Source organism: Lichenostomus cassidix, chromosome 4 (genome assembly GCF_008360975.1).
Source record: "Lichenostomus cassidix isolate B80296 chromosome 4, HeHo_3.0, whole genome shotgun sequence".
NCBI lineage: Eukaryota > Metazoa > Chordata > Aves > Passeriformes > Meliphagidae > Lichenostomus > Lichenostomus cassidix.
Genome location: NC_139484.1, coordinates 18,208,849 through 18,221,257, shown reverse-complemented (window position 1 = coordinate 18,221,257; position 12,409 = coordinate 18,208,849). Strand labels below are relative to the sequence as shown.

At 39.6% G+C, this 12,409-nt stretch overlaps 1 long non-coding RNA gene across 2 annotated transcripts in view; it reads left to right on the top strand.

The window, feature by feature from the left end:
- Positions 1-12,409, top strand: part of LOC146437960 (uncharacterized) — a 60,892-nt gene that overhangs the window by 45,108 nt on the left and 3,375 nt on the right. For both annotated transcript variants that reach the window (XR_014852007.1, XR_014852006.1), the window contains one exon: positions 5,900-5,951. This is a non-coding gene — a long non-coding RNA (uncharacterized LOC146437960). The remainder of the gene's footprint in view (positions 1-5,899; positions 5,952-12,409) is intronic.

The window sequence follows — 12,409 nt, the reverse complement described above, 5'->3', positions numbered from 1 at the left end:
GACTTGCATTCGCTCTTTTTCTTAGAGTGCAGGTATTGACATTTCAGAAAACAACCCTACTTTAATCTTGCCAGTCACCAAATTTCTTTTTGGAAAGCTCAGGAATGGGTGGCATGGAGAATTAATTTCCCTTACTGAGAAACTGTGGCTCCTTCTAGATGCTGTGCCACTTCTGGGCAAGGTCAGAGGAGTGGGAAAATTAACAGGATTACTTGAGGATAAAAATCTATTTGCACCAAGGAAAAATGTGTAATGCCTCCAAGCAGAAGTTGTGCTGCATAAAACAAGCCAGAGAGTCTTCAAATCTTTGAGGCTGAACCAGAACTTGTAAAAGTTTCTGTGACCACCTATGCAATGGCTTCCTACATCAGATGAGGTTCTGCTCTGTGATATTCAGGGAGTTTCAGTAACCATCAGCAAAATCAGGATAATCTAATTTCTGCTAGATTACTTTAGTACATAATAAATTTATGTAGGATAGGATAGAATAAAAGTATATACAAATATATAATAAAAATATAAATCCTACAAGATGTAATTCCTATACTAACCTAAGCCTGCTCTTCCTTGCCATCATGACAAAACTGATTTCCCCCATCCGGAATGAATCACTTCTGTTGCATGCCTGTGGCAACAAGAAGATCTGTCCAAAGGGAAAAAAGAGAAGAAGGAAAAGAAAAGGAATCCTTCAAACAACAAAACGAGTCGAAGCCTGAATTCCCAACTTAGGATATAATCAGACAGTGATTTTTTGACTGCCATGGGAATGGAGCATGAATTAGGAGTACATATAGAGCTCAACCTGAACAAACCATATAGGCAGGCAATGACACATTTTAAAAAGTGATTGATTGAAAAATGGTCAAACAAGCAGATATTATCACAGATTTTTTCACAGGGGAAATATATTTCTTTACATTAGCCTCCCATGGAAATGTATTGTCTCAAGTCTGCTGATAGAGGTATGCTTATGGATGCTCTTACAATGTTTTGTTCCTTGAGGTGTGTTTATTTTGATGAATTAATCTTTTGTTGCTAGGCTAACTCTTCACTTATTTTTCTTTTTATTTATTTTTTAAAAGTCCTAGTCCTCAATTTAGAACAATCTGAAGGGACTTCCATTCCTCCTCCCCCTAAATAATTTATCCACAGAAAAGTGCAGCTTCCATTAACACGAGGCTACTCATGAGTCTGGGTGAATTCCACAAACAGAGACAACTGAATGCAGAGGCAAAACTCAAGTGCAAGCTAAAGAGCTAGAAGAAGATGGTTAAGATATCCCTTGTAGTTCAGTTCTCAAGAGAATGGTTTTGTCCATCCACTGTACAAACAATTTGCCATTAGGCAACAATGTAAGAGTCATATTGCAGAACTACAACATTGAACAACCAGAATATAATAAAATGGGTACTGGATCTGCTGATCACTCTGGTATCTGCCCTAATGAAATATGGGTAGGGCAGGCACAAGGTGGTGCATCACCAGAGGGCTCTTATAGATGCAGCAGGGGATATTGCTACACCTGGTGTGGGAGGCAAGGCATTTGACAACTCTCAAAGTGGTTCTTGTCTTTGAATGTGTCCTGTGTTTTTTCACATGTGCATAGGTCACCAGCAGCTCCACTGTTCTGTGGCCATGAGTCCCCCATTCTAATGCCAAGTGCCACGAAGGAGGTTTTCCTTTCTTTGTTTCAAAACTAGCCTTCCCTAGTTTCATTTGATGTCTTCCAGTTCTCAGACTGGAAGAGAAAGGGAACATCAATCCCTGTTCCTGCTGTCCATGGCTTCTGGTGATTTTAAGGCAAACCAGAAAAATAAAAATATGCCCCTCGCTAGCATGCTTTTTGTTACTTGCAGCTACACTGTACGGTCTGTATGTACAGAGCAGTTTATGAAGGTCTGTATGTACAGAGAAGTTTATGGCAGCTGGAAAGGATTTTCATGGCTAAAGATTATATGTGGTGATCCCAGCTGAACTGAAAGGCAATGGGTCTTGCACACAAATCATTTATATGCCCTCTTTTCCTCCCAGAATCAAAATGCACAAATTCACCCAAGCAGGATTTTAATTTCCCAGCATTATCTTCACGTGTGCATCTAATATAGCTAAATCCTTAGACTTTGCTGCTTTTCTAGATGAGCAGGTGGTTCAAGGGTTTTGACACAACCATTCAGTTTGGGATTTAATGACTTATAGCAAGGAACTGAAGCAAAATGCCACACTGCATAACTGATTTCAACTCAGCTCTGACAGTTTGCACAAGCCAAGGACCCATCCCCAAAGAAGGTGGTTTCTAAATTCATATTTTTCTAAGAGCAGTCACAAAATCTTTATAAGTTCTCCAAGATCCTTCAATCAAATGTGAGGGAACATCTCTTTTCCTGGACCTCTACCCCATGCCAGGGAAAGCAGCTTTGCTTTAGCTTGTAAAAAGTGCAAAGAAAAAAAATCACTTCTTTCAGTAAGTGGGAAGGTTGACTATCCCATGCTATTGTGAGGTGGATGGGAAGAGTTTGGCAGTTAAAAGACTTTCAAAATCACCTCACTTTTTTTTCTTTTTTAACTTCCTCATTGTTTAAATATATGGATAGCTTATAATACATGCATTTTAAACACAGCTTAAATTTTTATAAAGAATTTAAAATATTGGAGCAAGATTAATGCTCTGACAATTTGTTACCCATTGGGTATGGCAGTGAGGTTAAAAACAAGCTTGTGCACATTAGCATGTGTCCCTTTCCACTAGCCTTTCCTAAGGCTCCTGTGTGGGTCACTGGTGACTGGAGTAGGGACTCTTACAAAGGTAGGTGTTTGTCTTTTCTTCACCAGTAGAGCTGCATTATCTGGTTTTTCTAAATGTCAGGTTTAAACTCTATGTTCAAGCAAGTAAATTATCAATGGAAAATGACACCGTCTTGGAAATTTTTCCCCAGTCATGAAAACCCAGGTTCTCCTGGATTTTCTTTTCCTACATCCCATGTTTCTCAAAGCACCTCTGCCTTCGAGTTTCTTCAAGTGCATGATCAAAAACCAAGAGATTCACCAACCAAATGTCACTCATTTGACATTCACCTACCAAAATCAGGAGAGGAAAATGAGAAGTAAACCAAATTCCTCATGGGAGAAGTGGAGGGGCAGGCACTGATCTATTCTCTGGTGACAAGACCTGAGGGAATGACATGTCAGGGGAGGTTGAGGTTGGATATCAGGAAAAGGTTCTTCTGCCATAGTGTGGTTGGACACTAAACAGGAACCCCAGGGAAGTGGTCACAACACTGAGCCTGACAGAGTTCAGGAAATATTTGGACAACATTCTCGGGCACATAGTTTGACTCTTGGGGTGTGCTGTGTAGAGCCAGGAGCTGGACTTTGGTGATCCTCATAGGTCCTTTCCAACTTGGGTTATTCTATTATTCCTTGATTCTATGAAATCCTAAAAACACCTTCCTCCCATCACTCCCTCCTGCCAGACAAAGAGGAAGTTTCTGGCAGCTTCTCAGAGAAGCCACCCCTGTACCCCATCCACTATGGGAACTGTGCCATGCAAACCCAATACAGCCTCACATCCAGCATCCCTGTAAACATTTACCCTTCAACAGCAGCCTGCAGGCTGCCACTGTGTATTTGCATTATTCTACAAATACTTTCTGTTGTGAATAATATAAAAATCATTGCCTATTGTGCTTCAGCTTCTTTAGTGCCTTCTGAAAATAGAACATTCACTGAAGTAGTGCAACATTGTGCTTCAAGTCTGGGTTTTGTTTGATTTTTGGTTTTGTTGGGAATTTTGTTGTGCTGTTTTTGTTGGGCTTTTTTTTTTCCCCCTGCTATTTTTCATCCTCTCTGAATGATCTGGTGGTGAAGCATCTGTCACTGTATAGCAACCTTTTTCACCGACATTGCTGCTCTTAGGCACTTGAATTAAAATGTCCTTTTCTCAGCAGAAGGCTGGGTTGTGGTTACTGGCTGGTGACCAGGCATTGTTACACCTACCTGTGAGAGGCAGCTCCTTCTGGGCCATGATAGACCCTCTGCTTAGGAGCTTGTGACTCTGAGGTGATAAAATAAAAATATTATATCAACCTGAAAGTGCAGGGCAAGTCCAAATGGGCTGAATACAATAGAGTTCAAACTGAGATGTATTTTTCCCTCTATGCATTGTATCAGTTTATATTACAGAGGCTTCAGCAAAGTCTTGCTTTCTATGGAAGGGCATGCATTTACTAAAAGGAAAAGGAAGGAGAAAAAAAGATTTTAAGGAAGAGTCCTGGGAACTAAGAAATGCATGTATTAATATTAGAGAAATATACATACATATGCAAATCACTGGTTCTGGATGATCTCAGGGTATTACAGTGATTTGCCTCTCACCTTCCCACCCAAGTAACATAAGAAGAAGAAAAACAGCTACTCTTGTAATTTTTTCACAAGAATCCTTGAAAAATACATTTTGTTTGATCAACTAAAATCAGCTTTCTAACAAGGACAAAACAATTAGTGACTGAATAGCTATTTTCTTTTTAAAAAATATAATAAAAAATCAATTTCCCAATGAGAAGTGTTTCAAGAAAAAATTCAGCCTGATTTTCTACTATACCACTGCAATTACTACCAAAAACTGAAAAACAACCAGGAACTGATCAACATATTAGTGAAAGGTGAATATGGTACACATTTTCAGAAGGAAAACAAAAGTAAGAGATTGGGAGTCCTTTGCAGAGATACAAATAATTTAAAAAAAAAAAAGAAGAAAGAGCCACTACCAACAGAGTTATCTCTGAACACATAAAGGTAAAAGAAATGTAGCATCTCTGACACATCTCATAAAGAATAAATATATATAAACAGAATCATATCACAGAAAGTATTAGTCTAGATTGTATTAATGAATTTTGCCAACAACCCACACACTAAAACATGTTTGCATTAAGCGTTTCCTGAAATTTTTCAAGGAAAAAACAAATCAGTAACAATCAGGCGGTTGATACGTATTTCATGAAGGAACGTAAGACACAAATTTGTTAATAAATTATTCACCAGCTTTGTTCTCAAGTGTATTGAGAGCTGGCAAAATGTCCATGGCTAAGGGTAATGCTAAATAGCTGCACATAAACCAGAGAGGCACTGTCAGGTAGCATAACACAGAGATTACTGGCAGGTCTTGACTTAGTCAACAGCCTCACTAATGATCCTAAAGCATAAGTAAACAGAAGCATAATGAAATCTGTTGGTAGCTGGAAGGAACTGCATGCCAGTGTCAAAGGAAGTGGAATAATACAGAAGAAATTAAATGCTTGGGTGTCAAATAAAAACCCACTAGATCAAATTAATAAAACTATTTCACTCATATTTGAGAAGAGCCACAGGCACGTCTCAGATTAATTTTCCATCCATCACCAGGCACCAGTAGCCAGACAATCAGAGTAGTTCCACAAAAGCCAGTGAAGATTGAAGGAAGCATGGACCTGTTTTCCCCAGCTGATGAGCACCTTCTTAAGGAGAGTGGCAGAGAGAGCATAAGGTGATTTTTGGTGCTGCATAGTGAGCTGCATTGTCTGTGTTACAGAGATGTGGAAGTTCTTCTGACATAACCTACAGCACCCCATTGATTATACTATCAGGACATTTAAAAATCTGTAAAATTGTTACTTGAAATGTCTAGAGGTGAGAGGGGTGAATAATACCAAAGGTATTTTCATAAATCCATAAACTTGAAAATATGTACTTTAATGTGCTAAATTAAGGAACCTTTTTTGCTCTGGCTACTCCACAACCCATACTGAGGAAAATGTTGTTGCTGAGGCCTCAAAGTGCTGTTTTGCCTGCTGTTTTCATTAGAAGCCATTCATGTTTTATTTAGATAGCTTCAATCAATGTGTATCTCTGTTTTATTTTTCAGTTAAACCCTGCCAGCGCAATCAACCTCGTCTGCAAATTGTTCTACATTGTCTGTAAGTGAATGCCTTCCAGTACTGTAAACTTTGTGTAGTTAATTGTTCTTAGAGAATAGAGGAATATTTCATGATAGCAGGGCAATCATTTATGTGACAATGTATTGTGTTTATTTTGAATACAAAATTCGTATCACATTCTTGGTTTTGGTACTCCTGCCATTTGGTGCCCTACGTGTTCTCCTATTGGGAGAATGTGTTCTCCCATTTCCCCTAGCATAGAGGGGAAAACACCTGCTCTGATTCTTTAAAAGTAGATCGGGGACAAATGGGAATTATGGATCAATTTAGCTGGAAAACTGGCTCTAGTAAGGGGAGGTGCCTGGATATGTTATGAGTTGAAGCTAGAAAGCAAGTTGTAGGAAGTAATGGCTGTCCTTGATGTGGATGGAGATCACTGATGGAGTTCTTAAAAACTATGTGCTAGGAGCTGTGCTGTTCCCCACATATATAAACAGTCTGAAAAAGGACCAATTGATAAAATGAAAAGGTCTCAAAACCCAATGAAGTTGGTCAGGCTAGTGAAAACAAGAGCTGACCAAAGATTTACCAAATTATTTTTGAAGGTGGAGAGGCTAGATAATAAAATGACAGATGAAACCCATTGGAAACAGATGTAAGGTGATGCACCTTGGAAAAAGTGATGCAAGACTCAAGTGAACAACATGAGCTCTGAGCTGGCTGTAACGGTCAGAAGCAACACCATGAAAACACCAGCTTAATCCTAGAAAATGCTGAGTAAAATCATAGGAGGTTTTATGGAGCAGATAGAGAATAGTGTTGAACCCCAATACAACCTCAAAGTTCACCCCCATTTTGAACACAGAGTGCTACTCAGACTCCTTCACTTGCAAACAAAATATGATAAAAACTTCAGAGAGACAAAAATGACAAAAGCCATGGGGCAGCTTCCCCATGATTAATGAGCAAGCAGTTTAGGACTCCTGCTATAGGTGAGATTTGAGTTGAGAGGAAATGGTAGTTTTTGGGATTCACAGTGCTAGATGGAGCCAGACACAGAAGAAACCCATGGAGTAGTGGGCTGAAGCCTCACTGAGGGTTTACCAGGGCTGTTTTTATGGGAGCTCAACATCTAAATGGCCTCAAGGGAGAAAAAGCATCAGATTGTGCAGCAGAAATCCAGAAAGCATTAGTAACTGTGAAAAAAACCCCTCCCACATGTAATTGAGAAAGTTCCTGAAATTAAAACGGGTGGAAGAGTACTTGGGGGAAAATACCAGGAGTGCTTGTGCTGTTGTTACAATGTGCGCTTAGGGGGACAGCTGGAGCACGTGTGTGGTGGCAGGGTGTGTGTGTAAGCTGTTTATATCCAGAACATGAACCATATGCTGCTTTTAAATCTTCTGCAACTAAGCAGCCATGTCTCCCTGATCAGACCTTATCTTTAAACTGATGACCGACTTCTGGGACTTTCTTCTGTGCTTGCTTCCTGCTTCTGTGAACCCGAACATGGCTCTTGGGAAGCATTGAGGACTGACAGCTTCAGCAACTACAAAAAATAGACATGATAATCACTGTCAGAGAAGGACTGGAAACTGAGAGCTTAATTACAGCTGCAAAGGAATGGGCTCTTTGTACAGGCAATGATAAAATGAAGATAGAGGGAAGAAAGTACAGAGCATAAGAATTGCAGTCAGCATTTGGAGACTATTAGCAGTTCAGTTTATGATCATAACAATACAGCTAGAGATTTTTAAAAGGTGCAGCCTAAAAGGCTGTCAAATTGGGCACCATACATTCTTCAAAAGCCACAAAATACAAGTGCCTTCATCATGAAAGGATAGTAATAGGGGATTTTTTGCAATCTTAGTCCAAGTCAGAAATACGGATGCATAAAAATCCCCTTGAGATTTTTTGGGCTGTTAATGGCTGTAAGGTATATGCTAGCAGATCCAACATGGTGGCCTTAGAAAAGAAGGAATGAGACTGTATCACTGTGGGCACTGCTTGTCCACTGCATGAAAATGCCAAACTGAGAATGCAGCATAATACAAACATACGTGACCAGAAATGACAAGAAAACATAATTACGATTACTTAAAAAATTATTGGGAAAACCAATATAAATATAATATAAATAAATAATAATAAATATAACCCAGATATAAACCAATATTGTGCACATCAGAAACATAAACCATGTGCCTTCCCAAAACCAAGCATAAAACGTGATAATAGCATCCAAAACTTATTGATAGCTGCATTTGAATTGGACCCCCTGAAAAACCCGGATAGTACAGCAGAAAAACAGGGACAACAGCAGCAGTAACAGTGCCCTGTAGATATTACTAACACATGTATAAAAATATATACCTGTGATTAGCACTTACAGATAAAAACCATCTGGTTTTGATGGACATTGAGATCTAGGTGTCTGCCACACAAAGAGATCCAACTTGATGAAGCAGGTGGCCTCTCCTTGCCCAATATTCTTTGTACAGGAAAACTATGCATGAAGGTCAGCTATGTACAGATATGGCCTGAAGAGCTGAAATCCAGGTTTCTGCCTTGGCCATTCCACTCCCTCCAGCTTCTACATGCAGGATCAGCTCTGCAGCCTGAATGGACTATTCTGCTTCAGCCTCTGTTTAGCCCAGGGGCTGGTATACACAGGCCTGGGATGCCAAAGAGGCAAATGAGGGTCCACACTGAAAGGGACCCTGAATAATACTGCCCTCCCTGAATAAAACAACAGCTTTATTTCTTTAGGGATGACCTTTCCCTTTCAATACATCGTTTAAAGTAAATATGCTTTTCTTCAAAAAGGCGTAAATGACACCCAGGAATTTGTAAGAGGGGGATGCTCAAGGTCAACAAAAGCAAAGCCAGCAGTCTGCAGGTGTTTGGTCACCAAGAGAGACCAAGCAACAGAATATCCACTTATATGTCAGTCCGTGGAAAGACACCAAGGAGCATGCAACACCACTGTTTTGATCCCTCCAAGCTAGAGGATAGCCACATTAAAGAAAAAAATAACACCTCAACTAGCTCATCAATAAGGTCAGCAGTCCTAGCAAGAATCCTTAGTCCAAGACCTTAAATACAGAAAAGCATGAATGTAAACAGCTAGCACTTAACAAAGCCAACAAGGCAATGAGTGCAACTAATTAAAAGTAAATAAAAAATAAATAAATAAAAGAAAAAACAGGGAGAACCCAAACAAAACCAAACAATAAACCCTACAAAATAAAATAATGAAAAAACCAATCAAAAAATCCACCATTAACAAAAACAACAAAATCAAATCAACCAAACCAACAAAAAATGCATACATCACATTTGTGACACACAAAAGTGCAGTCACATTTTGACTTGAAAGAGAGCCGTGTAGGGACCAGTGATGTTACACTGCCCTTAGATTGATCACAAATTTCCCAGGGAGAGGTGATTTCTCCCTTCTTTGCACACAAAAGCTTGCAATTTTCAACATGTAAGTAAACATAAACTACAAGGAATTTTATGGGCCTTGTTAAAAAGTCACAGTTACAAAATGCAGCAGGCAGGTAACTTATAACCTAGATTTAAATTTATGATGAGCACCCTGGATCAACCATCACAAAGTAGGAATTTTGCTGTGTGCATCATATTTGATGATGTTCTCTCCACTGCCACATCCAGGCCATCTAGTGCCCAGAAAATGTCACAAACAAGCATGCAGCACTAGGTAAGCAGCACAGCAAGAAACAGCTGTACTGCAGTTCCCTCCTTGCCCAGATCATTTGAATAAGTTGAAACTGAGTAAGATGTACCTGGGGAAAAGGGTGTGCTGGATACTACAGGTAGCTGGATGCTCTGTGCATATTGGTGTTCTGAGCTCAGACCACTGCAGACACATCAGCTGAAGGTAGCTGAGGACTGAGCCCAATGGCAGATTGTCCTCATTTTGAAGAGGCAACTGTGCTCTTAAGAGGTAAGAACCTGATGGCCACTGCCTGGTTTTGCTTTGAAGACAGAACTGACACCATCTCCAACTCATTTGTAACTCAGCAGTTGAGTGCTGGAACAGGAAGTTATTACTTCTGTTTGCTCCACCAGGTGTCTTCATGGACTGTAATTCTGCACAATTTGGAGCACAGAAGAGCACAAAATATGAATGAAAGGCAAAATTCCCATAGCAGTTTGTTTGGAAAATCAGACTTAAATTCTATTAATGTTAACAGTATTTAGGGGTTTAGCTGTTTCCCATGAAAGAGCCTGGTGATACGGGACACATCAATTTGTCAGTCAATTTACAGGGGCCTGGCACTGGATACAAATCTCCAAAATATATTAAGGGTCACATCTGAAAAGCAATTCCAATGCTTGAACCTTATTCCCTTCCTAGTTCCCTAAGCATCTCTTCAGCATAATGATATTCATATTTTCCAAATCACTATGCTGCTCTCATCTTGGCTCACTGAGAAGCTGTTGTGTATACTAATTGGTGTGGTATGTCCTATACATTAGGGTGTCTGGCTTAATTTGGAAATCTTCTTAAAATTCATACTTGAATTATTGATTGTACAGCTTAGACGATGAAATGAGATGGGGTGGATTTTAGAGTTATGAATAATAAACTCCTGCTCAGCCAAAACTACCAAGTGATGAGTTCAAATGTAAAGAGATTCCACCACTACACATTTTATATGTGCTAATATCAGGCTACCTACAGTCCTTGCCACATTTTTCTTTATAACTATGAAAAAATAGGGATTAGTGTGTAAAGGATTTAGGAGCACAATTCCTACTGGCCTCTGTTGAGATTATGCACCTGAAAACCTCTTTTGAAATCTGCTCCAGATATTGATTGCTGTCAGATTTCCATTTGGCTGAATAGGTGAGGTCTCTGACCCTCTTTTCTTGTGTGCTGGCTGATAACATTTTATAGTCCATCCTGTTATCCTTCATGAAAGACATTAGGTACATCTTGCTTGCTCCTCCTTCCCTTTCAGAATTTTCTCAGCAAGCCTTTCTTGGTCCCTTTCTGTTACTGCCCTAATGAGCACGAAACTAATTGGGTTCATCTGTAGCCATACTTAGGAACATTCAAGACTCCCTGGCACTGTCACCTTTTTTGCACTGTTATGGTATCAGTACCTTGGTAATGGACTACTCAGCATTTCACACAGCCCACTGGCCCTTTCTTCATTTCAATCATCTCTTCTGAGTTGATGGGTGCCTCTGCTGGTATATTTTGGTGTTTTGTTTGCTTTCTCTTCAGCTGCCAGGCACTGTACTAACTATCTGAAGATTAGATTGCCCATTTGTCTCAGATCATCTTCCCGTGACTCAATCAGAGGAAGCATTAAAAGATTTATAAAATGAATGTGTGAAACAAGGATGTGCCAATCAACTGTACAGAAGGGGGTAAAAAAGCCATTATTTCAGTGACTGCTGCTATGAGTTAAAAGAAAACTGAACTTAATAAAAAATCATTCCACTGATTTCTGAAACGGAGTCCAGGAGGCAAAAAGGTCGTGTAGGAGACCAAAAAGATCAATTGAATGTCTCTGCACAACCACCCATTTCTTAAAGCCCTGATTTTAGGTATAATCCCTTTGTCTATGTTGTGACCCAGTCTTATTTGATTTATGCTTTTTATTCATTAAACTGTATGCATGAAGTATCTGCTCAAGACTTAGCCTTATGCATGTTTCACCAAAGGGATTTTCTGTTGTATTTGATACAAACCACTCTACCTGGTTTTATTATTTGAAACCATCAAAATCTGTCTATGTATTATTGATTTCTTTCTTTTTGGAACCTGACTTACCCCTAGCAATAGCATTTAGTCTTAAAAATAATTAGGATCACTTTACCACTGCAGCATTACCTCAAGTAAAAAAGTTAATTTCCTATTCAGTTTAGAATTTTTCCATTAATACCATGAATACTAAATTTATACCATGGTAGTCAAAGTCCTCCGAGAGTACCTTTAAAACACCAATTTCTTAGCTGTGATCATTTCCTACTTTTGTTTCCCAAATGGCTTTAAATCCTCCCACACTGTTGCAACTGGAGTGGTATTTTCCCTTGTTTTTTTCTCTCTAATCCTGCCTGCCAGGAGATAGGTGAGATAAGTGTTTACAGATGATATGAGTATCACAGGATAGGTGGTTAAGAGTACTGCAAAAGCACCATGCCCAGCAGCCCCCAGGGCTGATACATTTCTCCCAGTAGCTCAAATTTCTCTCAAGCCCAGCAAACAATGTGAACTGGAACCTTACCTTCTGGACATGAGTATAATTCATCCTTCGTGGTAATGCTGTGAGGGATGCTAGTGGTGGGTTTGCCATTCTTCTTCCTGGGAGATGTTGGTTTCTTGCAGTGTGTAAAAGCTCCATGATCTTGGCTGGTGGAGTCATGCTAAGCTGCTGCATGCAACATGTGGCTTCAAATGCCCTACAGATTAAGGTCAGCCCATTGGTTTCCTAAGGAGTGTAGGCACCAAGTATCTG